The sequence below is a fragment of the Barbus barbus genome, assembly GCF_936440315.1.
Source record: "Barbus barbus genome assembly, chromosome: 42".
In the NCBI taxonomy this organism is placed as follows: Eukaryota; Metazoa; Chordata; class Actinopteri; order Cypriniformes; family Cyprinidae; genus Barbus; species Barbus barbus.
The window spans coordinates 769,860-795,977 of NC_136720.1; the positions used below are offsets into that span (position 1 = coordinate 769,860).

Genomic DNA, 26,118 nt, shown 5'->3' on the forward strand with positions numbered 1-26,118 from the left:
ATATTCTAGTAATATGCATGCTATAGGTAAGAGACCCTAAAATAAAGTGTTACCAATCAAAGCTGTAAATACCACTGATGTAGTTAAAACGCTTCAGGTTTATATCTAAATGTAAGAAAGTGTGAAGTGATTGCAATTATGACACCAACTGCTGAGCATTTGTGATATTCTCAATCATTAATAAAGTCAAGTATCTTGATCTTCATATTATAAAGATTAGAAAGAACTTAAATATTTCAAACTCATTAAGAATTTGTAGTTTATTAATTTGTGGTTGTAGAGAGATCTACACTTCAGTTTGTTAACTAAAACTCAATCCTTATTATGATGAATAAATAACCATATTTTTTTCATCTCACTTTCTCCATAGAATATAAAGGCAATAAATAAAATCCCATTTCTCTTTGTTTTACTTAAAGGGCAGTGACTGTAAAGAATTACGCTGATGGGTTTAAAAAAATATATTTTGTCTGAATGAAAAACTTACATAAAAATAGTTAAAATAATTTCCTCTAAATAGTAATGAAATATAGCTCTACAGGTATATCCATACTTGCAAACTCACAACAGGTCAGAAAGGTGACATAGTGTGGAATATAAACCTTGTAGGGGGTCTGGAGCTTGATCTCCCAGTTGATCGTCCAGAGTCTTGTCACGTCCTGTCAGTTGCACCCAGATCTTCGAGATTCATGAACTCCTCGTCTGTCCTGTTCTGTCACACTTATGAACTTTTGTCTGGCTCTGAACCAGCTGAGGAGGCCATCTCTGAACTCTCACCCTGTTCTGAACCAGCCATGTTTGTGAACTGTCTGTCCGTCTCGTCTCTACGAATCTGCAAGGAGTGAATTTATTTTCTTATAAAATTAATTGTGAGGCCAAAACTCAGGAACTCTCCCGAATACAGATGCCATGCAAAACTAATCTGGAGAAGAGATCTCCAAAGAGGACAAACAACACCACCCTGACAAACTTAACTCCTTGATCATTTATGACCCCCTTCTCCCCCCGCCCCCTCTGGCTCTCCCCAAAAACCAAGAATATCTATATGCCAAAAGTGTTATATCTTGGCAATGTTGTTTTTCCCCTTCACGTTTGGTATCATTTTAAAGGTCTCTGTGCGATTGGTAAACTGGTCTCAATTTCACAGTAGTCACTTATACTATGAGAAATATTGAAAACTTAAGTGAATTCTGTACTTCTGTTGTGGGTGGTCTCATTTCAAAATCTGATAAGCATTGTTCTACACCAGGTGGGACCATTTGAGCACGAGAGCAGCTTCTACAGAGGCTTATCATTCCCATTCAAAGATGTAATCTGTGGGGGCTGAGAATAAATGTTTATGGCCCTTTTCTTCTGTTAGTATTTTAGGGAAATCGGTGGTCCAATAGAGGGCGCAACAGGATAAGAAATTATGCTTCGTTTCCAAACAAATGACAAATAAATGCATACTCCGAAAGCACTCCACGGGACATGAGAGATTATTACTGGATACTCTCAGTTGAACGGGAGAATGCACGTTTTAAACAGCTTATTGTACAGATAAGTTAATCGCCGTTCTAATCTAATGCACTGCTGCACTGTAACGCACACACATAGGCTTCAGACAGTGGCACATACATCACAAGCACATCGCACGTGCACAGAATCATTCAGCGCGGAAATGTATTGTCAACACTGTTCTGTGATTTCTCAATAAAATAGCTTAGAAACTGAAAAGTTCTAGCATATATTTCTTAACTAAATCCCACAGCTTCACTACTAGTAGAGAGACACTGCCAGGTAGAATTAATTCACACGCAATCGCTATCTCACTAATGCTGAATGTAATCTTTATTGTGCTACTTATCTGTATCTGATTTAGAACGAGCAGAAATCTGTGAGAAATATAATGACCCAAAGACAAAATAACTGACTAAAATGAGCTGCTATAGGAGCAATAGCCATGTGGGCAGCGCTGTGTTATATGCCAGCTTTCCACAAGGTGTTTGAGTCACAGCTTCAGGCTTTTTTGTTCATTAATGACGTCATCAGCGACTAGTCAACTTAGATTCGACTTTCATCACAAAAAACTTGACTTTAAAAAGCCAGAAGTCGTTCAACCCCTACAACATATACACATAGGCTAGTTAAGTTTAAAACACAGGATTACTTTACTGGAAGGGTTCTTTGAAATATTTAGGTAACAGTTTGTTGATGCTATGCATTTTAGACCATGTGTCTTGTGTTAAATTAGGATAACAGTTACTTGTGTGACTATGCTAAATTGTTTGTCTCCTTGCATAGATTACTTGGCTATTTCCCATATAGTCACAGTATCTATGTACAGGAGCAGGGTTGCCACGCGGCTACAATGTGCTTCACAATTGCATCATCCTTTCCAAATTGGCTTCGAATTATTTGGTTATGTAATTGGCGTGATACAACTTTACCTGATTAGTAATAAATTGTTATATTTAATTTATTCTGATCTCTTCAGAAATAATTTTTCAAGTAGATTAATGTGTAGTGGTATTTCCGCAAATCTGCGTTCAGGACAGATAATACCAAAGCACCAATAGATGAACCATGGGCAACACCATGAGGGAGACTTTGGATCTCTGACTGTCACTGGCTTAACACGGTGTAGCTCTCGGTTGTAGGAAAAATACACTTTTTGTTATGAGTATGCAGGCGCAGCTCACTTAAAGGTATTATAACCACTTTGCATCCTCTGAGTAAGTTCAGAACTGGCGAGTTTGTGTCTGTGGGTTCACTGTTGGCCGAGTGAATTGCTAAGAAATACCTGGTCCCTAATGAACGAATAATTAAAAGTATGGGATTTCCAGAATAATCAAATATCTAAATTAATATATAATCGATATTTGTGATAATTTTTTTATTAGAAACTTTGCCTAAACTTAGTGATCACTTAAAATTGGAGTCAGATTGAAAACGGAGCTAGACTAAAATTTAAACTAAATCCTGATAAATTCAGAAGCACTAGTCTGTTCACCCTATCCCAGTCAATACATCCTGTGTTTAGCTGTCTGCTTATCTGATTTCATTTCCAGTTTCAATCTATGAACCTGTTATTTGCCCCACTAATCCAGTTACGACCCCAGAAACCTTACCTGAGCTCCCAGTAGGCTCTAGTAGCCTTGTCACAGCCCAAAGACCCGCCTTTGAACTCTTAACCCTGCCTGTCATGAGCTCAGAAACTACAGATGCATTACATGTCTGTCCCATTACCCCTGTCAGTGCTAAAGGAACAGTTTATGAACTGTCTGTCCAGTTTCAGTCAATGAGCCAGATTTTGAACTATTTCCCTGTCCGGTTTCAGTCAATGAATCTAGGTGTGAACTGTTAACTCATCCAGTCTTTGCCAATGATTCCAACGATTAACTTTCTGCTCGTTCAGTTGTCACCAGGGAGCTTTTTGTGTTTCTGCTCCACCGTGGTGGTCTTCTGTCTGGTTCTGGTGGTCCTCTGCTCCACCATGGAGGTCTTCTGCTCCGTCATGGTGGTCCTCTGCTCCACCATGGAGGTCTTCTGCTCCGTCATGGTGGTCCTCTGCTCCACCGTGGAGGTCTTCTGCTCCGTCATGGTGGTCCTCTGCTCCACCGTGGTGGTCTTCAGCTCTGCCGTGGTGGTCCTCAGTTCCACCTATACTGCCGGATCTGTCCTGGTTTCCTGCTCTGCCAGCTTCACCCTGGCTCTCTGCTCCGCCTTGGCATCCTGCTCTGCTGTCTTGGCCTCAGTCCACTTCCACATGGACCTGGCCCTCCGTTCCTCCCCCTGTCCCGCCTCCACTCCACCACCCTCCTGTATTGTACTATCTGGGGAGCGTCTGGAAGCCGCTCCTTGGGGGGGGGGGACTCTGTCATAAATCCATTCCATGGACTTCTATCCGCTTGACTCTCACACAACACAGATGGTTACATGTCACTCCGGACTACAGTTCCCATCATCCATTGCACTGATTACACGCACACACACAGCTGCATCCAATTAGACACGCTTTATAAGCCTTGGATATCCTCTTTCGGATCACCGAGTATTGTCTGCGTATATCTCTCTCCTAGTGACAGCAACTTCACGGAGCCATTCCATGATTCCCGTATTCTGGAAGTTTATAGCCTGCCTTGTATTTTTCTCTTGCCTTGTCGTTTGGACTCTGTTTGTGCCTGCCTGGACTATTATATATCTATACTGTGTATTTGGATTATCTCTCTTTGTGTTGCCCCCTGGATTACGTTCGCCGCCGATCGACCCCATCTTCTCACTGAACAGCTCTTGTGTCTTGCCCGTGCCATACCTGTTTGCTGTTGTTTGACCCTGCCTGTGTTTCGACCAGGTTTACTAGTAAAAGCTTGCAGATGGATCTGCATGCCTCACGCCTCTGTCTCCCTGTTACAGGTTACACTGGTTGGCGCTCACGTGAATATTAATCAGGATACCACATCATGTGTGGGGTCATTATGTACAGGCGAGTGTAACAGAAATTATTAGAGTGCCTCAGATTGCATTTTGCTTTATGGATTATTTCAAGCAGGTAATAAAGTTGAACGACGTTAAGTTTAAACTACTTCTGTGACTGTTCACATTTTGTAAATAATTAATAGTTACATGTGTTTCTCAGTAGCCTATTCTGTTTACCTAATGATTACAGAACTGATCACCAATTAGGTAGTGTTGGAAGACAACGACAATAAAGGCATATTTCTCAGAATTTCTCCCAGATTATTTGTTGACATTCTATAACAGTAGAACTGTACGTTTCTCATGAATGACTGAGATTAAGCTTTTTAAATGTGTATAATTTCATGTTTAAATAAATATTTACAAATATATTGGTGTTGTTATTTTGTGTCTCCCAATGTTGTCTGTATATTTTTAAAAAATAGCCTTTAAATTATAGGCTGATAGCTCAAGACCACACAAGAACTTGGAATTGCATGTTTCCGTGCTCGAATGTTGTTCTACACTCAACTGAACATCATTTTTGATTCACAACCCTCACAATTTCATCAAAGGTTAGCATAAATATTAAGCTTCAGTTGCATTACCTGTTGTATTCTGTAGCAACGCTGTAGAATGTTGGTCAAATTAAGACAAGTTATTTCAATTGTATTTATGTCTAACCTCAAAACGAATTACAGCTCATCCATTCACCTCATCCTTCTCATAAGTGAACACGAAAATGCACCGGTGTTAACTAAAGTTATGTTATTCTTAGTCGAATAAGTAGTTTTAATATTATTATTAGCATTTTCTGTTGTAGTTGTTTTCCCTCTTCTAGCCTCATTAGTAACACAGACAATTTTTGTGCCAAAATGTTTACTAAATTACATTATGAGTTAGGATTTGCTCCATGAATATAGCTCTTTTCAAACAGAGCTGTACATATTATCCCATATATATATATAGATGTTCCTTGATGACATGCTCTGCGCGTTGAACAAAACTCAAGAAGAGAAGTAAGAAAGAGACTACTTTTATGTTTTATGCCATAATTCAAAACATTGGTGCCATTCCAAAAGGTAAGTGCAAGCTGTAATAAAAATGGGAAAATTGGTTTATTTGTGTATTAGTGAAGAGGATCGCACAGAACCTGTGCAAGCACGACTCTTAATTGTATGTTTGTTTGTTGTTGTCTCATACTTTTAGATACTCTGTTATTTGTAAATGCTACTGCTTCTGTTATCTTTTAATATATGGTTTTAGAAAATCGGATTTAGAACACGCAGAAATCTGTGAGAAATATAACATCCCAAAGACGAAAGAACTGATCAAAATAAGCTGTTATAGGAGCAATAGCAATGTGGGCAGCGCTGTGACATATGTGATAGCTGGGCACAACGTGTTTGAGTCACAGCTCAAGTTCAAGTCAAGTTGAGCTTTATTGTCATTCCGCTACATGTGGGGACATACAGTGGAACGAAATGTCGTGTCTCGCAGGACCACGGTGCTACATAAATACAGACATACAACAAAGTAAAAACACTATAAACCTATACACAACTAACCTACTGACAGATTTAACTATAAGTATACTATATATAAGTATTTACCCTATACAAACTAAAAAATAGAAGATAAAAAATACAAACTATACGAATGCTTTGAGTTCAGGGCTCTCACAGCCTGGGGGAAAAAGCTGTTGAGCAGTCTGGCGGAGCGGGCTCTGATGCTCCGATACCATCTTCCTGATGGTAGGAGCGGGAAGAGACTGTGGGAGGGATGGGTGGAGTCCTTCAAGATGCTGTTGGTTTTGCTGGAGTAAGAGCCAGGTGGAGGGTGGAGGAAATTGCATCGCCCATAGAGCGGTTTGGACGGTATGCAAACTGGAGCGGGTCGAGTGTGTTGGGGAGGCTGTTTTTGATGTTGTGCATGACTAACCTCTCAAAGCACTTCATCATGATTGGAGTCAGTGCTATGGGACGGTAGTCATTTAGACAGGACACAGGTGATTTCTTTGGTACCGGTATGATTGTTGTGGATTTGAGATATGTGGGGACGATTGCCTGGCTCAGCGAGGTGTTGAAGATATCTGTTAGGACATCTGTCAGCTGTGCAGCACAGTCTCTCAGAACACGGCCAGGTATGTTGTCAGGACCCGCAGCCTTGCGTGGGTTAATCCTAGATAGGGTCTTCCTTATGTCGGCTGGAGACAGACAGAGCGCCCGGTCGTTGGGAGGTGTGGGCAGTTTTTGTGCAGGTGTGTCATTCTGCATTTCAAACCATGAATAAAAGTGGTTGAGTGCATCGGGGAGGGATGTGCCATCATCACAGACCTGTGGCGGGGGCTTGTAGTCTGTGATGGTCTGAATGGCTTGCCACAGGCTCCGTGTGTCTCTGCTGTCTGTGAAGTGATTGTTGATTTTTTTAAGCATATGACCGTTTTGCATTTTTGATGCCACAGGACAGATTGGCTCTTGCTGTTTTGAGGGCCGCTTTATCTCCTGATCTGAATGCTTCATCTCTGGTCTTTATCAGCCCACGAACCTCTGTTGTCCATGGCTTCTGGTTTGCACGTGTGGTGATGGTCTTGGTGACTGCTTACATCAAAAAGTGCATTGATGATGTGACAGTCACAGTTTCAGTGTACTCATGCAGGTCTGTGTGGTTGTTGTAGGTGGCTGCCTCTTTAAACATGTTCCAGTCTGTGCACTGAAAGCAGTCTTGTAGTGTTGAGGTATCATCATTTGGCCAAATTGTGATGAGTTTTTGAACCGGTTTGGCAAGTTTGAGAAGTGGTCTGTATGCTGGGATTAGCATAACAGAGATGTGATCCAAGTACCCTAGGTGGGGTGGGGTTCAGCCTTGTAAGCGTTCTTTACTGTTGTGTAAACAAAGTCCAGTGTGTTGTTTCCCCTTGTTGCAAAGTTCACATGTTGGTAGAACTTTGGCAAAACTGTCTTTAAGTTTTTGTGGTTAAAGTCACCGGCTATGATGAAAAAGCTGTCGGGGTTATTTGTTTGTTGTTCGCTGATGGCGCTGTACAGTTAACGAAGCGCGTCCTTAGTGTTTGCACACGGGGGGGATGTATACCGTGACAATAACAATGGCTGTGAACTCCCACGGCAGATAGAACGGTCGACACTTCACAAATATAAACTCCACCAGCAATGAACAGTGTTTTGATATTACCGCAGCATTGTGAGTGCAGGTAGCGTCTGTAGGCGAGGCCGCGGTCCCGAGGTCTGACACTTAGCTTCTCAGTAGCCGCCGGCGAGAGTTGGTGTTTGTACGAGTTGTCGATATCCAAAATGCTTTTGCAATCATATATGCGTTTTGGAGTGACTCCTTGTGAGTTAGCGGTAATTTTACACTATTTGGAGACGAACAGACGACATTAAAAGACATAAAGCTTCGTTAGCGCGGCTTAAGAATGCCGTTGCCTAGCATCCTTCTAGCGAATCTCCACTCTCTACCCAACAAAACGGACAAACTCCTTCTGCTCTCCCAGACAAACAGCTATTTCTCAAACTCTGCTGCTGTGTTTCACGGAAACCTGGCTGAATGACGCCATACTGGACAGCATGCTACATCTGCCTAAATTCCAGCTGTTCAGAGCAGATAGTGACGCAGAATCAACAGGGAAATCACGCGGCAGCAGGATGTGCTTTTACATCAATGAGAGTAATCACAGATGTAACTGGGTTAGAGAAGGTGTGCTGTTCTGATCTAGAAACGCTCTTCATTAACGTCAAGCAATTCTATTTGCCACGGGAGATGTGTTCGTTCATTCTTGTGAGTGTCTACATTCCACCGCAGGCGCATGTGAGCTCAGCTTTACAGAAACTCACTGATCTGATCACAGACACAGAACAAAAACTCTGTTTTAATGTTTTAATCATTCTCCGGGACTTTAATAAAGCAAATCTCTCCCAGGAACTGCCAAAATACAGACAGCACATCACATGTCCCACCAGAGACAGTGATATATTGGATCACTGTTACACAGCGATAAAGGACCCATATCACTCTGTCCCATGGACAGCTTTAGGACTCTCTGATCACTGTTTAGTTAATACAGGTTTAGCTGATTTCAGTTTCTGTCTGTAGGTTGGTATGAGATTAAGAACTGTTAAAAGATGGACTAATGAAACAGAGCAAGATTTAAAAGCTTGTTTTGTCCTCACTGATTGAACTGTTTTTGAAACTGCTGCCACCGATCTGGATGAGCTCACAGAGACTGTAACAGTTTCTGTGAAGATATGTGTATTCCTTCCAGGACTCATTTAACCTACAACAACAAAAAACCATGGTTCACTGCAAAACTCAGACAGCTCTGTCAGGCCAAAAAAGATGCTTACAGAAAGGGGGATAAAGTCTTGTATAAACAGGTCAAATACACACTGGAAAAGGAGATCAGAGTGACAAAGAGGAATTATTCTGGCAAGCTAAGGAACAAATTATCTTCCAGTGATTCTGCTTCAGTGTGGAAAGGCATGAAAGACATCACCAGTTACAAGACACCATCCCCCAGCACTCTGGAGAATCAACAACTGGCAGACGATCTGAATGAGTTCTGTTGCAGGTTTGAAAAAACACCATTCACACCTCCTGCAACCCCCCCCCCCCCCCACTCCCACACTGCAGATAAGTGAAGACGACGTGCACCAGGTAGGGGTATGCGTTATTGAAAAAAAATTATATCTCAATATTTTTGGGGATTTTTTGATAACGATAATTAAACAATATTTTGTAGAGTGTGTTATTGTGCTGATATCTGATTACCGTGGACAGCTGCAGTTTTTGACATTCTTCATATTCTGTGTGGTCAGTTCACATTAGCGATTAATTAATCTTTTAATTTCAATTGATTTTTACCTTTAATAAAGCATTTTTTTCTAAAAGTGTACATCTTTCGAGTCAAATTGTTACATTTAATCAGTCAATTAAGATAATAAACATTTAGACTGTTACCAAATGGAACAGTATCTTCAAAATTAATCTTAGCAGAAGTTGCATCTGCAGTGGCATTTAGATGTATTTACACACTGTTAAATGCAGCTCAGAGGGACATGGAGTGCTTTAACCAGTTACAAATGCATATTTTTTTAAACATTTTAAATATAAAACATTGAATACTGATATTTAAAATTATAAAAAAAAATGAAAATATACTTTAGATGTGAAATTAAAACCACCAGTAGGTGGCAGAAAGTCACTGTTAATAAATGAGTCATTGCGACTGAACCGAATCATTTAACAGTTGATTCATTTACTGTGCTGTGGCTGTTTGGAATTCATTTTGTCGGCGAAATGGAGCAAAAACAGGCAATGGTGTCTAAAACGTAAGTCTCTTAATATTAACTTATTGTTTGTTGAACTGTTGTATAAAATCACTATCACATTTGTAATCATGCTTATTTTTGAAGAAAAAAAAAACGGCATAAAACGTACATATACACATTTCCTGCCCCCATATCTTGAATTTTGCAATCTTTCTTAATGCATTTTAATATACTGAATCATGCAGTGAAAGAACACACTCTAAATGTGCATGTGCACTGTTTCACCCGCTTCATCACCATGCAGGCTAATGTAAGCCTTAGGCATTTTGTTTGGTTTTTGCAAAATACTCAATATTGTCAAAATGCACATCGTTAAAACAACAATTACGATATTATCGCAGACGATATATATTGCACACCCCTAGCACCAGGTCTTCAAAAAGAACAAAAGAGGGAAAGCACCAGGCCCAGACGGTGTGTCACCAGCCTGCCTAAAAACCTGTGCTGACCAGCTGGCCCCATCTTCACACAGATCTTCAACAAAACACTGGAGCTGTGCGAAGTCCCCTCATGCTTCAAACGCTCCACCATCATCCCCATCCCAAAGAAACCCAAAATTATTGGACTTAATGACTACAGACCTGTGGCTCTAACGTCTGTGGCCATGAAATCATCTGAAAGACTGGTTTTGACTTATCTGAAGGCCTCCACTGGACCCCTGCAGTTTGCCTACAGAGCAAACAGGTCTGTGGATGATGCAGTCAACATGGGACTGCACTTCATCCTGCAACATCTGGACAGACCAGGGACTTATGTGAGGATCCTGTTTGTAGACTTCAGCTCCACTTTTAACATCATCATTCCGGACACCCTTCAGAATAAACTAACCCAGCTCTCCATCCCCACCTCCATCTGTCAGTGGATCAACAGCTTCCTGACAAACAGACAGCAGCTAGTGAAGCTGGGAAAATACACATCCAGCACCCGTATGATCAGCACTGGAGGTCCTCAGGGCTACATTCTCTCCCCACTGCTCTTCTCCCTTTACACGAACGACTGCACATCTAAAGACCCCTCTGTCAAGCTCCTGAAGTTTGCAGACGACACCACACTGATTGGCCTCATCCAGGACGGTGACGAGTCTGCTTACAGACAGGAGGTTAAGGAGCTGGCTGTCTGGTGCAGTCTCAACAACCTGGAGCTTAACACGTTCAAAACTGTGGAGATGATCGTGGACTTCAGGAGAAACCCCCCTGCTCCCCCCCCCCCCCCCCTCACCATCATGAACAGCACTGTGACTGCAGTCATTCAGATTCCAGGGCACCACCATCTCTCAGGACCTGAAGTGGGATATTCACATTGAGTCCATTATGAAAAAGGCCCAGCAGAGGCTGTACTTTCTTCGCCAGCTGAGGAAGTTCAACCTGCCACAGGAGCTGCTGAAGCAGTTCTACTCTCCATCATTGAATCCATCCTCTGCACCTCAATAACTGTCTGGTTCAGCTCAGCTACCAAATCTGACCTCAGAAGACTACGGAGGGTAGTCCGGACTTCTGAGCGACTCATTGGTACAACCCTCCCCACTCTCCAAGAACTGTACTTATCCAGAGTGAGCAAAAGGGCTGGTAAAATCACTCTGGACCCCTCACATCCAGCACACTCCCTCTATGAACTTTTACTGTATGGTTGACGCTACAGAGCTCCGAGCACCAGAACGACCAGACATAGGAACAGTTTCTTCCCCCAAGCAATCCATCTCATGAACACTTGACATTAAACGAGGAACACACAACACAATTTACATTATTTATTCATCACACATACTTACTTTTTCATTTCAGATTTGCACATATCAGACCTGTACACACATAATTGTCTATATTACATATTGCGTTTTTGCTATTTTGTAAATTGCCTATTTGTATATTATTTGTTTATTACCTGTGTCCCGTCCTGTTGCTGTCATTCTGTTGCACTGTGGAGCTTCTGTCACTACAACAAATTCCTTGTATGTGTAAACATACCTGGCCAAATAAATCTCATTCTGATTCATTCCAATTCTGATACTGATTCATAGAGAAAATATAATCTATAGCTATTTGCACTTAGTGTAAATAGCATCTTTTGTTAAATTATTAATAATTATTATATTATGCTTTTTCACTTTTTGAATTTTAGTCAGTGTGTAGTGTGTATGTTTGTGTATAAAAAGATCTACAAAGTTACAAATCTCAAAATCCACTCCAAAGGGAGATATTTCGTTTTTAAAAAAACCCTTTTCAAGAACTACAATGAGCATTTGTACTACAGCGTTGATTTCCAGTGTTTGTGATATCAAAAAGTGGCCCATTAGAATATCATTAAAATAAATCCCACGTACAGAAATTCTAATGGTTGGCGAGTATGGAGAACGCTTGGTTGAGCACTGCACGTTTCAAAATCAAAACCCGGTGCGGGTGTTTTTATATCACTGTATTTCTGAAGGAAACCAACTGTCTTCAGAAAATTTTGGATGTCATTTTCATTTCATCTTGCATGTAATGTCTGATAAAGCACCTTTTGTGAGCGGAGCTCTGCTTTATGTACAGCGTTACCGGGGAAACCTCGATCTCTCCAACAGCGCCTCCCTCTAGCTGAGAATGAATTTGCATATATATGCTGCCACAAATACTGTAACTCTGTCGGAATATGGTATAAATAAATTAAACTGTATAACAGTTTCACTGCAATTCATGTTATAATGTTAGAATTAAAGAACAATAAACATAATACATATTACCATTGCACTTATTTGTACATAGTCAATGCAGTTATTTTTAAGCGGTTGTTAACATCCTAAAATGTGATTTAGCCAAAAAAACCAACAATATAGGAGCAATAGCCATGTGGCCAGCGCTGTGTTATATGCCAGCTTTGCACAAGGTGTTTGAGTCACAGCTCCAGACTTTTTTGTTCATTAATGACGTCATCAGCGACTAGTCAACTTAGATTTGACTTTCATCACAAAAAACTTGACTTTAAAAAGCCAGAAGTCGTTCAACCCCTACAACATTGCACAGACAACACTGCGACCGTTGCGTACATCAACCGACAAGGTGGTCTACGCTCCCGTCGCATGTCGCAACTCGCCCACGACCTCCTCCTCCTCTGGAGTCAGAAACATCTGAGATCGCTTCAGGCCATTCACGTTCCGGGCTCGCTCAACCAGGCAGCCGATGAGCTGTCATGAGCTCACACTCCTAGCACACCAACATATGGAAGTAAACACAGAGGACATAATTAAACCAGCGAAATTATGCACAGGAAATATGAAAAATAAAGACAAGGATATGACAAAAAAAGAGGAGAGTTTTGCTTGTATAGAGTTGTCACTAGGGGTGCAACGGTTCAACTTTTTCACGGTTCGGTTTGCATCACGATTTCTTTTAGATTCACGGTTTTGGTTCGGTTCAGTATGTGCTATATTTAGGGAAAAAAACTATACTGTCAAATAAAAAATAAAGAAAATGAGAACAAATAATCTAACTACAAGCAACAGCACAAATAAATACAACAGAGCAAAGATACAAATAAAATAAATAGTGCTTTTCAGATTTATTAGGCAAGTAGGTAACATTGCTTATTTGGTAACAAAAACGGGGCTAACGTTGTGGAGGCTCGAGATCGAAACTACACTCGCAACAGAGAGAATCCATCCTGAATAAAGGTCTTTCTTTTGTTCCCACACCAACTCCAGAACTTTTCCAAAAGAAGGTTAAAATTTTTGTCAGATCAGGTTGTAATATTTCTATCATATATTTCAGTATATATTTAAAGCTACATTTTGCCCAACTGTGGTGAATGCATCTGTTAATACATTCTGTCGTTTGGCAAAGAGAGATGCAGATCAACTTTTTGAGCATAATTTTAAAGGGGTCATATGATGTGATTTCAAGTTTTCTTTCTCTTTGGAGTGTTACAAGCTGATTGTGCATAGATAAGATCCCTGAAGCTGCAAAGACTAAAGTCTCAAAACCAAAGAGATATTCTTTATAAAAGTTAAGACTCTGCCATGCCCCCCTAAAACGCCTCATTCAAACACGTCCCACGGCTACGTCACAATGTGGACATATTTGCTTAATGCCGCCCAAATGTTCACGCAAAGAAAGAGGGCATGGTTTCAGTAACTGCAGCAGTGTTGATGCAGCCGTGACAGGGAGACGCTGTGTGTTTCTAGGTAAAAAAGCACTTTATTTGGTTCCCGGAAGTAGATGTAATTAGGAATAATTAAGATTATTTACAACAGAACAGCACAACCCAAATGTTTGAATTTGTGCAATGCATTTTATGGACAACAGTTTTGTGAACCTAGTAGAGCACAATTCTGACTTTGCTCTGACAATCTGGTGCTTCTGAATCAGTGACTGTAAGTATGTTTTGTTATTAGTTCAAGTATTTGCTATTGATTTCATTAGTCATATATACGAGGCAGGTGTAATTAATTTAAAAGAAAAGTACATTTTTAAATCAATGATACATGCTACATGCTTCAAGTAGCCATGTGCGGCCATTAAAACAGGGTTTACCCTTTAGTCAGTTCTTAAGAATGAAACGGATTAGTTCTAACAGAACAGACTTTGATACTGAGTCAAGAGAACTGTATGATCAATTTTTATAAAAGACAATGGCTGGATTTGGCCTTGGAAAAAGTAAATAATTTGGATGACCTTTCAATTAAGAATCATGGAAAAAAAAAAAAAAACCGTCTGTTGTATGTTGTACTATGTACACACTAATTAGTAAGACTCTCAAAAACATTATTAAAAAACATTGGCATTTCTTAAGCACAGATTAAAAATATAAAGAACTGTTTAATAATGGACGTCTGTTTGAGTATTCTAGTGGAATAAATTAACGAGATCATTTGGTGCATGCCGATACAGCTACCTCTGAAATGCATCCAAAAACAATCAAAGGGCCATTGGGATTTTTTCAATGTAGACATCACTTGTCTTAATCTAAAAAAGTGAATAAATGTGTGAGTTATTCTAGGAATCAAGAATTTGCAATCAGACATTTTATTTATTGTCGTCCAACCAATGTAATATATTTACTTTCCTGTCCTTGTGGTCTTCAATATGTGGGGAAGACCAATCAACAATTAAGATTTTGCATTAATGAATACAGAAGTCCCATAAATGGAGCTGACAGTAAATCACCTGTTGCCTGATATTTCACTGAGTTAAATCATTCAGTTAATTAACTCATTTTGTGGAATAGACAGTGTTGGGGAAAGTTACTTTTAAAAGTAATGCATTGCAATATTGCGTTACTCCCTAAAAAAGTAACTAATTAAAGTAACTTTTTACTAAATCGGAATACTGAATACTAAATCAGTTTTTTGTGAGTGAGATGAATTAATGCACATTCACATTTAGTCTATAACTACAGTAACATCATGTTCACACACAACACCTCTGTACTTCGGATTTCTCCCAACATGAGGACCAGACACTTGTCAGTCAATAAATGGGAAAACAAAGTAACTGGTGATACTTTTTTGAAAAAGTAACTCAGATATTTTCTTGTAAATTAAAAAGTAATGCGTTACTTTACTAGTTACTTGAAAAAAGTAATCTGATTACGTTACTTGTAATGTGTTACCCCAACACTAGGAATAAAGATAGTACTTCTGAAGCGTTGTCATACTAATTTGGAACATAAATTATTACAAACTTAAAGTAATAGGATTTTTTGTCTTTACACTGTACAACCAAATGGTTTGAATGAATATTTCAATTTGTCTTGGTTTTTTTATAATGTTGAAGAAGTGGATCGCAGATCTACAATGGCCTTCATAATAATATTAATTATAATATTCCTTGAATAATTATTAATCAAAGTTATATTTATGCATGTTAGAGAATAAGTTGAATATGGCTTTAGTCTGCCATTCTACTCTCTAAGAAGCTGCTCTCATTGTGTGTAACCATGCCCGATAACGTTTAGGGCCGAGGCAACCTTGAAGTAAGATAAGTGTTTTTCTGCGTATTTGTGTTAGTATCTGTCTGTACAGGGAGAAGCTCAGACAGTCCCAGGACAAACATTCAACTGCCAATGTCTGATCACTCGTCACCAAAATAGTAATCAGAAGATATGCTTCAAGCTTGTGTCCATGTGGAAATTGTCTAAGTTTATCTAGAACCAATCAGAATTTTGATGACTTATGCATTGACGCAATTAGCATCCTCTGTCAGGGTATAATTGTGGTGATTTTTGTATTGTAAGGCAGAGCGGCCTACGAACTCCATCGCGAGTGTTGAAGCTGACTGCTGCGGATGAAACTGCAAACCATTTCTTCAGTAAATTTCTTTAATTAATCGCAATCTGACTCCTGGTCTTTGTTCATCATACCTTCATCATGGGTTTTAACTGTTAATTCCCCAACAATGTATTCAGGGTTTTTTTTTTTTCATATGTTGGTAAATTATATGATGTTGAATTGTACGGAGATTTTGATTGATTTTTATTGTATTGTGTATCTTTCTAGATCTCCTCTGGATATATTTGTAAATTACCAATGAAGTAGGCTAAATGGTCTGTTACAGATTCATTAAATGAATTGATTAGATACACGTGTGTTGAGATGTGGAAAATGAATAGGAAAATGAACCATTTCAGTAGTGTGTGAACACTGAGGAAGGTCCTGCGTGAGCAAAACGTTTGTTAATCATAACATGAATTGAGCACTTTTTTGCACTTTATCAGAACAAATGAAGATTGCAAGTCTCTCGGCATGTAATCCTTTTATTTTGATACGTAGCAAACAAATGAACATGTTTAGAAGCCTTCCACTAGAGTTTATGACAGAGAAATGTAACACTAGGGTTGGGTACCGTTCACTTTTGAACCGGTACCGGTACCTGGAATTCGGTACCGGTACCCAACGGTACCTATTTTTGGTAATTTACTCTCTGTGTAATAACAAAAACATTTGTTTCAGGTGAAACCAAGATGAGTACATTTATTCTAAAACAAATGGATAAGTGTTGATGAGGAGCTGGCTAAAATGATAGCCAGTGACTTTTAGCCATTTTCTGTTATAGAGGACAAAGAATTTAAAACTTTTGTCGGTAACACTTTAGAATACTGTTTCTTACTTACTGCATAACTAATAAGGAATTATTGAAGAACTAACAGGTAATGATTCATTAACACTTAGCGCACTACTGTTAACTACTAAGGAAGATGTGTTAACTAATCAGTATGTAATACAATTTTATGATTGTGTTAAGTAACAGTTAGCTAAACAATAACTAATGTATTCTGTCACACCTCCTGAAGAACTACTATTAATTATCTACTAGTTAAGGTTCAATAAAAATAATTATGAAGTAACTACTAATGAACAGTCATACACAATTACATTGAGTTGTGACCCTTTCATATAAATGTTATTAGCAGTAGTAGCAGTATGAAAAAACAATATTAATAAATGCAATATATTTTACAGAGGTTTTGCCTATATAGTGAATTGTTTTGAGTTTGTTTTGTAAGAAATCAGCATCCGATAGGAACCCCACCACCTCTCCAGTGCCATGCGATAACTTACCTTAGTTTTTATATTTTATATAAAGTACTGTATGTGTGCCTCCTCAGCATATACCATATTACTATTAATTCAATTTCTGTATGTAAGGCAAGGACTGAGGGAGAGGGGAAATACAGGTAACCCATTAGTAATTAATAAAGGATTATTAGATAATTCCGCAAGAATTACTTAGAACCTGAAACAGTATTCTAAAGTGAAAACATAGGGAGCCCATTAGTAATGAATAAATAATTATCAAAGAATTATGCAGGACTTATTTTGAACCTGCAAGAGTAGGCCTATTCTAAAGTGAAAATATAGCGAAACCTTTAGTAATTAATAAGGAATTAATTACTTATACGGGGCTCAGGGAAACTGCCGTTAACTAGGCATTAACACAACACACAAACTACCTAAGACTAAAAAACAAATATGACCCAACAGCTTCATCCCAGTGTTTCAGAAAATAAATTAATTAATTAATTGATTAATTAACAAACTACCATTTTACAGAGTGTACTGTATCTGTAGTAAGTTGGATAGTTATGGCAAGACAGTTGAGTTGCGGTTCCTTTCCGAAGCAGATTTCCTACAGAACAAGGAAATTATTTACCATACAGGCAAAAACATGAGGGGTGAGAACCAGAAAGGCTTAAGTGACATTTCACTAACTTTACAGGAGGGCCAAAACAAACACTTACCATAGGTTGATCTGACTTTGTATTCTTTTTTTATCTACCTTTTATCTTAATTTATCTACCTTTTAAGAAAAACAATCCTATGGCCATGAATGCTCTGTTGTCCTGTTTAGATGAAGTTAAATCTTGGTTATTTAAAAATTTCTTATCTCTAAATGAAGAAAAAACTGAGGTGATAGTTTTCGGTCCATCAGATAATATGAAGGACTCTGATTTTGACCTAGGACCTTTATCTGCTTTTAGGTCCTCACAGGTACGGAACCTGGGTGTTTTATTGGATGACACGCTAAAATTTGATAAACAAATTTCCACCGTGATTGGATCTAGTTTTTATCAGCTCCGTACACTTGCAAAAATCAAAAGTTTTCTCACCGACAAGACTCTGGAGATGGCCGTTCATGCTTTTATTACGTCGCGTCTAGATTATTGTAATTCTTTATATTGTGGCATCTCTAAATCACAAATTGCCCGTCTTCAATTGGTCCAGAACGCTGCTGCTAAGTTTCTTTTAAAAAAGAAAAAAAGGGATCATGTCACTCCGCTCCTGAAGGCCCTTCACTGGTTGCCTATCCAATTTAGAATACACTTCAAAATTTTATTATTTGTTTTTAAATCGTTACATCATCAAGCACCCATTTACCTATCCGAATTGCTCCACCAGTATACCCCTTTGAGAAGTTTGAGATCCGGCGACCAGAACCTCCTCTTAATTCCACACTCTAGACTCAAGCATAGAGGTGACCGTGCCTTTTCAGTAATTGGGCCTCGTCTTTGGAATGACTTGCCAGTTGAGATTAGAACGGCCCCTAGTCTGACGATTTTTAAATCACTCTTAAAAACCTATTTGTTTTCAATGGCCTATTAGGTTGTATTTTATCTATTCCATTTCTTATTTATGTGTCTTGTTTCCTTTTAATTTTTCTTGTGGATGCTTCCAAGTGTAAAGCACTTTGGTCAGTCTTCTGGCTGTTTTAAATGTGCTATATAAATAAAGTAAACTTGAAACTTTGTGCTCTGATTTCAATCGTTTATAATAAACATTTGTATACTCATGGATGACAGTATACTTTTGCCAGTATATATATATCACTTACGTCCTTCTGGTTCTCACCCCTCGTTATGTACAATTATAGTAATGAGTCCTTTTGGGTGTGCAGCAAACAAAATGCATATTTCATTTCCATTATAGGCTAATAATAGTAGTAGTGGACTGTAACAAAGTTGGTACTATAGTGTCCTTTTACTCAAGTAATTTTGAAAATTAATAGGCCTACTTATAATTTTACTGGAGTAATATTTTATTGGGTATCTGTACTTTTACTCAAGTACTTGATTTGTGGGCCACAACCTGATTATTATAGTGACTATTTGCGTATAATTGTTCAGTAGTAGTTATTTCATAGTTATTTTTATTGAACTTAATGTAGATGTGAATAAACAAATCAACTGACACCTTTTTCAGAACCTATGTCTCGCTCTTTATTCACCAAGCTTTTTTCACTTCCTATTCTCTCCGTGTTACCCATAATTCCCCCAGACCTCGTACGTCATCTCTTGTGGACAGCCACAGGGAAAAATAACAAGTAACCATTAATATAATCTACACTATCTAGTAGATAATTAATAGTAGTTCTTCAGGAGGTGTGACAGAATACATTAGTTATTGTTTAGCTAACTGTTACTTAACACAATCATAAAATTGTATTACATACTGATTAGTTAACACATCTTCCTTAGTAGTTAACAGTAGTTAATGAATGTGTTAATGAATCATTACCTGTTAGTTCTTCAGTAATTCCTTGTTAGTTATGCAGTAAGTAAGAAACAGTATTCTAAAGTGTTACCCTTTTGTCTAGGTCTTAAACCCCAAGTATTTTCTCCGCAGTAGAAAAACCTTGTCCTAAACAATTATTCCACGACTTTATAACACAGAACCGGGACTGTGGCAAGACAGGGTCAAAAAGGCTTCAGCAGTTTGCCTGACAACTGACTGCTGGACATCCAGAATGACATGCTCATACATGTCTGTCACTTGTCACTTGCCTTCTTGTTTTGAGTTTGCTTAGAGACACACACTGCAGAAAACCTAGCAGAGGAGCTACTAAGACTGGCAAGTAGACGACAAAGTGAGGAGCCGTGTTACTGATAGCGATTATCATCAATTTGAATTTACAGATACTATTTAAACTAAAATGATCTAGACAATGACATCTCTGAATTCAATAATGAAATGCCTTTAACTGAAAATTGAGTGTTTAATCTTATTATTATACATTACTGATACTCTATCCTCCGATTTGATACTGTTAAGTGCTTTGACACGATCTGTATTGTTAAAAGCACTATATAAATAAAGCTGACTTGACTTGACTACTGATAATGCAGCAAACATAACAAAAGCCATAAAAACTTTGCTGTAGACCCACCACCCATGTCTTGCACACACAATAAACCTGATGGTTAAAGATGCACTGTAGGTGGTGAAACCAAATGTGGACAAAGTGAAGGCCATTGTAGAGTTTTTCTACAAAAGCACGGTTGCCACAGAGAAGCTGGGGATGCCAGAGCTAAGGCCCAAATACAGTAGGTACAAGGTGGAACTCAGCATTTTATATGTTGAAACGCATCCTTGAGTCAAAAGATGCCATCATCTCCATCCTGGCTGTCATCAACGCTTCTGTAGATACTCTAAGTCAAGCGGAATGGGAGACAATAAAAGAGGTCTGCACCGTTCTGGAGCCCTTTGAGGAGGTGACTGTCAAGATAAGTGCAGAACGGTACCTTGAACAAATTAGTTTTTACTTTACCACTATACAGTTAAAGATTGCAGTAAATTTACTATTTATAACAGATAAACTGTTTCTTAATTATAAAAAGAGCAATGTGTCACATAACAAACAAAGCGTAATTTTCACATTTGCTGTTTTCTCTTTTTTAGCTATGTCACAGCCTCCAAAATGCTTCCTCTCTGCAAGGGTCTGCAGCGGTTAACAGCCCACCACCAGGCGTAACAGTGGATAAAGTAAAGGAGCTGGCCACCACTCTTTGTTCATCCGTGGACAGAAAAGTTCTGAGAATGGAGTACATCATTGTGGCTCCAGTGCAGTTGTTTCAAAAAGCAGTTTTAAAAGTTAGCATTTAGCGACAACAGAGCTGGGATGAGGCCCTTCAAAGAATAACTGCAAAAGCAGCAAAATGCAACCCCAGCAGCCTCTCGGCTCCTCCATCAGAGGGCCAAGAGGAAGAAGTTAGAGTGGGAAGGGATTCACAGGAACCACATGCTTCTGCTGTGTGTAGAGCAACAGGAGACACTGCAAGGAGAAATCATACAGCTGATGCTGTAATCAGGGGCGTCGTAGTTGGGTGAAAAGTGGGACTAAATTACCAGGGCCCCAAGTGGGGGGAGGGCCCCTGAGGAGTGAAATTTTATTTTCCTTTAAATATAATTTTAAGATCACAATAAATGTTGTTAACTAATGTAAATACTAATATTTTGGGTAAATGCATCAGTTGATTGATGTATTAAATGGTGTCCAAGTACATATAGTGTCCGAGGACAGGCACCCTCTCCCTTGCATGAAATGGTTTAGTCCACCTTCACCGGGCTTTATGACTAGGCGCATTTGAAGTGGCGTTCATTCTGCTGAAGCGGCAGACGGCAGTGCTGAACTGTGCAACGGAAGATGATATTAAACAAAGCAAAGTTCGGTTCTCAGAAAAGAAAAGAGAGGCAGGAAAGAGATAGAAAAAGAAATGAGGGAAAGCAACTGTTAACGGACTTCTTTTCCAAGAAAGGTGAGCCCAAAATGTGAGAGCAAATAGAATAGTCTACAAACGAACTCCTGCTGTGGTTACAAAACACTTCAATACCCCGCGATTATCAGTGCTAATATAACACAACGGCATAACACAAAATTAGAAATTACATGATGCCTTGTTTGCATAGCCTACACCATTTCAATAGTAAGTTATACTAATTCGAAAACTAAATTAATATTTGTTATTGGACTATAATAGTCTAACTTTGTAGGCTCAATGTCATATAGGTTCATGAGGATATCGGTCATATTAGTAGCAAAGCTAACTTGTGAAACGCATGGCACTCAGTTTCAGAAACTGTCACAGAGGGTGATGCAGCAGCAACAGACCCCTCATCATCTGATACTGTGGACTTAAGACAAGGGGAGCCTATACTGTAGTTTAAAATGAAAGCACATCATTTTAGCTGTTTATACTGTAATGTGTTTAGCAACACTATGTCATGCTCTGCCTTTTACTGTAGTCTGTTTGGCTAGCCTAATTAAGAGACTATTTTTTTTGACACATCCATAAGAAAAATAAAATGGCACTTAGTTTTTATTAAGTGTTATACAAAATATTTAAATGTTAAGCAAGTTCAATCACATCCATTAGGCTACATTGGACTTTCAGTAAGATGAAACTGGTTAAAAACTACCTGAGATCAACAATGAGTCAGGATAGATTGAACAGCCTTGCCCTTCTCTCAGTTGAAAGTCAGTTGGCAAGAAAACTGGACTTTAAGGACCTCATCAAGGATTTTGCCACCAAGAAGACCCGTCACTGGGCACTAACTGGGGTATAAATTTCAGTGTTTAGCACTTTGTGGAAGTTTTTTTTTGCCCCTTATTAATGGAAATTGACAAGCGAGTTAAGTTTTTTTTATATTTTACTGTAAATTAAGCATTTTGTAAATTAAGCATTAAAAAGCTGTTCTCTTCAGCCAAATGAAAAAGTGTTTCAATTTTCATGCATGCCTATAATGTTAGGCTACCTTTGGTGGCATCTACTCTTAGCTTTTAAGCATTCTGCAAATAAAATAGAAATTCAGAGAAGTTGTGTAATAAGGCTTTTTTTGTTATACATATAAGAGTTCTTAGATTAGTAGTAAGGGTAGTTGTAGGTAGTTGTCAACCTCGAGCTTACGGGGGCCCATGGCCACTGCTTGTGCATAGGGCCCAGAATTTGGTGCTACGCCCCTGGCTGTAATGGTGGTGAGGTCCTATCTTGAGGAGCCCCACATCCAAAGAGCTGAAGACCCACTGAACTGGTTGGGAGGGCAAGGCTTCGGTCTACCCAAGCCTGGTTAAGGAAATGGTAGGAAGACACTGCATTGTTGCAACATCGGTCCCCTTAGAGAGTCTTCCCAAAAACAGGACAAATAATCACAGAGAGGTTAAATAGCACCAGCCCATCCAAACTGAGGCATCTGATATTTCTGAATGCCAACCTGCACTAAAGACCAAAGTGTCTTAATGTTAAGACATTTGCCTTTATGTATTTGCTGTGGTTCTGTGTTCAATTGTTAAATTAAAGTTTTATAAATGTTAAATAATGGTAACTGTGTTTTTTTTTTGTAATGAAAAAATTCATAAAAACAAGGCTTTTATGAAAACACGGAATAAAAAAAATCGCTTACAAACACACAAACCATTCACAATTGCTAAATTGGGCTAAAATAGAAGGCTCTGAGTGATACTAAATGAAGAGCCATAAGAGCCAGCTCTTCTAAGGGAGCTGAGCCGAATCTTTGAAAAGAGCCGAACTTCCCATCACTACTGTCTAGCTAAAGTCCTATCAAAATAAAGGCATAAAATGGCACAAAAAACTGTAAAGCTGTTTTCACTCAATCTGCATTGTATAAAGCGCTATATAAAATTTACATTAAATTAATAAATTGGACTGAATAGAATAGAATGGGTAAGTGCTTTAATTAATTTATTCATTCATTCATATTATTTGGTCAGGTGCTGGCAAAAAAGATGTGTCTTTAGATGTTTTTTGTAAATGGTTAAAGACTCAGCTGCTTGGATTGAGATAGGCAGGTTGTTCCACCAGCTGGGAACAGTCCAGGAAAAGGTCCGTGAGAGTGATTTCATGCCTCTTTTGGATGGCACCACGAGGCGTCGTTCACTTCTGGAGGGCATGTAGGTCTGAACACCTTTATATAAGTGAAGTGACATTCAGCCAAGTATAGTGACCCATACTCGGAATTCATGCTCTGCATTTAACCCATCCAACGTGCACACACACAGCAGTGAACACACACACACCGTGAACACACACCCGGAGCAGTGGGCAGTCATTTATGCTGCAGCGCCCGGGGAGCAGTTGGGGGTTCAGTGTCTTGCTCAAGGGCACCTCAGTCGTGGTATTGAGGGTGGAGAGAGCGCTGGACATTCACTCCCCCCACCTACAATTCCTGCCGGCCGGAGACTCGAACCCACAACCTTTGGATCACGAGTCCAACTCTCTAACCATTAGGCCACGACTTCCCCAAAATATAAATAAAGGTGACTTCACTTGACTTGACTAGAAAACATTTAAATCTACTTTGAAGAAGATTGCATTCAATGAATCGGTTGCCGTATAACATATATATTGTGGAACATCAGATAAACACCATTTCCAGATGATCTGTAATATCATGTTTACACCACCACCATCAAAAAAAAAAAAAAACACTGTTTTTTTTTTTTATCGAAACCTGACAGAGAAATTACAGATGACAAAGTAGATAAGGCAGAGTGCATTCTTTGCACTGCAAGTATTTAGTGAAAGACTCAAGACAAAGTGTAATATTCTTGTTCACATGCATGCCAATTGCACTTTAAGGGATCTGCTAAGTGCAGTTGAGACTTTGTTAAATTTGCATCCTGATCCCAACCTTCAGTGTATTACGGTAAATTGGTTAGAAAATGCCTGTTGTCGTTTAAAAGCATCTTGCTGATTATGTGCATCAAATAGGCTTCGTTCAAATAGATATAATGACAGGAGAGTGAGTATGTGTGTTGACATTCATTCTTCTGACACTTCCTGAACAGCAGTTTCACTTCCTTTAAGTCAAAGGTGTTCAACACAACAGTTCGGTGGGGGAAATAGATCTACGAAAATAATTTGCAGTGAGTGTTTAATTTTTCTTTAGTTGTTTTCATGCACGAGTGTCATCTTATGATGTGTCATGGGTTACTTTGTTTTTCTGAGACTTTAATGCTGTGCTGAAGTCATTTTGACTATATTTATTTAAACAGATAAAATGTGTCTTTTTAAGTCAATCATGGAAAACTACATATTCAGATATTTTTGTCATAGAGATTATTCTCATTTTACTGTTTTAAAGTCAAAGTCAGCTTTATTGAAATTTTACCAAATCTGTAAAAATATATAAATATGTATATGAATGAGGTGGAGTAACAGTATTGTTATGTCTTTGTTTGGTAGGTCAGTCTTAGATTATGTAGTACACTATTGGTTTTACTTAGTATAGGGACCAATTCTTAATATTAACTAGTTGATTATTAACATGCCTATTATTAACATATTGGCTGTTTATTAGTAATTATAAAAGCACATATTCTGCATGGCCATATTCTACATCCCTAATCCTACCCAATACCTAAACTTAACAATTACCTTACTAACCAGGGTTCCAGACAATAAATATATAAATAAAGGAGCTATTGGCTCCTATAAGAAATGAAATTAGGTGCCAAAATATTTTTAAGTGCCACAGAATAAACGTGTTTTTTTATTATTATTATTATTTATTTATTTATTTATAATTGTTTTAACGCTTTTACATTTCAGTCATAGTCATGTTGATGTCTCATCTTTTCTTGTCTTTATTATCATTTTAATTTCTGGGAACTATGGTTCATTTACAGTGGGAACTAAATGTTGTTTCCAACTTGAGAACTTTATACAGTGACAGAGAGTTATCACATAGAATCTGTGCCAATATCATGGACCATAACTATGTCAGCATCACTGGGGCGACTGAGTATCATGGGGGCTCCTCCTTAATGCATTCTATAAATGTTGTCATATGTCCTGACACATCCAGTCTGTTTTTCTTCATTAGTAGCATGCAATTTTATAGGAGGTGCTGAATTTTATCTTTAGCTCCTTGTATTCTTTACAACGCAGACAACAGGTTAAGTAAGATCATGAATAAGCAATATAATGCATATAATTTAGCAAAATGCTTCTCTTCATAGCTTGTCAAAATCAAATCAAATCACTTTTATTGTCACATCACCACAGCACATGTGCCTTCGTGAGTGAAATTCTTGAGAGCGTGCTCCAGACAGTGCAGAAACAATTTACATAT

At 38.6% G+C, this 26,118-nt stretch overlaps 1 protein-coding gene across 2 annotated transcripts in view; it reads left to right on the top strand.

The window, feature by feature from the left end:
- Positions 1–24,826: 24,826 nt before the first annotated feature.
- The window catches only part of LOC306861602 (NACHT, LRR and PYD domains-containing protein 3-like), a 49,625-nt gene continuing 48,333 nt past the window's right edge, over positions 24,827–26,118 (top strand). Inside the window, exon 1 of one of the 2 annotated variants that reach the window (XM_079403974.1) lies at positions 24,827–24,910. The gene's annotated coding sequence lies outside the window, so the exon portion shown is untranslated. The remainder of the gene's footprint in view (positions 24,911–26,118) is intronic. The other variant, XM_079403975.1, reaches the window with a different exon arrangement.